Below are 1,053 nucleotides of genomic sequence, written 5' to 3'. Positions count from 1 at the left end.
GACAGTCCAGTCTTTCTATTTCTACTTTGACTTCCCTCATCCAGAGTATAGACTTGTGGTCTCCACATTTCCTTCTTGCCTGTGGCATCTTGCCATAGGTTCACTAAGGTCCATATCTGAGAGGGAAAGTTTTCCATCTCTGGGAAAGTTGTCTTTCAGCCCATTACCTTCCATCCTAAACCCTACACACCTGGAATGTTTCCTCAGCCTGACTGCTTCACTCTGAGCAAGAGGGTGAAACTCCCAGGGAGGAATCCCTAGCTTAGTCAACAGCCATTCATTGAATGTGTGCCCTAAATGCATACCTTGGGAACTTCTTACAATGCAAATGTATTGGGAGGTGGTGTCTAGTGGTGGGTAATGGGCTGTGAGGCTCTTCCCTCATGACTCGAGAGGTGCTCGACTGTGGCTGCTGTATATGTTTTTCCCGTGAGGATGTCACATTCCTATGCAACACACAACATGGAAGAAAGGACTTCATGATCTCCGGTGCAAGTATCTCGGACTTCCCAGAATCTAGAACCCTAAGAAACACATTTGTGTCGTTTAAAAATTACCACCTGTCCAGCGTTCTAATATAGCAATATGAAAAAGTGCTAAGATCCTGCTCTACTCTCATAATTTGTTCTCTTTCTACATAAATCCCTTGTCATAAGAGCTATGGGGTACTCCCCTGGCACTGGGGAAAGAGACAACTTGTTAGTGGTGTTCTTCTTATATTAGTTAAGGGCAGAGTAGATGGCATTCCTTTGTTCATCCTAGCTTGATGCCCAGCTTGCTGACTCTTTTATCATGTTTAGGTATGGGCCTTGAATTCCTGATCTTTCCAAGACTTTTATCATGAATGGGTGTTGGATCTTGTCAAATGCTTTTTCTGCATCTAACGAGATGACCATGTGGTTTTTGTCTTTGAGTTTGTTTATATACTGGATTACGTTGATGGATTTTCGTATATTGAACCATCCCTGCATCCCTGCATCCCTGGGATGAAACCTACTTGGTCAGGATGGATGATTGTTTTGATGTGTTCTTGGATTCGGTTAGCAAGAACTT

The 1,053-nt window shown here is 43.4% G+C and overlaps 1 pseudogene; it reads left to right on the top strand.

The window, feature by feature from the left end:
* Nucleotides 1-669: 669 nt before the first annotated feature.
* LOC115029134 (small nucleolar RNA SNORA48) lies at nt 670-821 on the top strand (annotated as a pseudogene).
* Nucleotides 822-1,053: the final 232 nt, after the last annotated feature.

The sequence above is a fragment of the Mus caroli genome, unplaced genomic scaffold, assembly GCF_978045245.1.
Source record: "Mus caroli unplaced genomic scaffold, Mus_caroli_1 scaffold_15, whole genome shotgun sequence".
NCBI classification, from domain to species: Eukaryota; Metazoa; Chordata; class Mammalia; order Rodentia; family Muridae; genus Mus; species Mus caroli.
The sequence above is the reverse complement of the archived record's forward strand: the minus strand, read 5'-3'. Positions and strand labels throughout refer to the sequence as shown.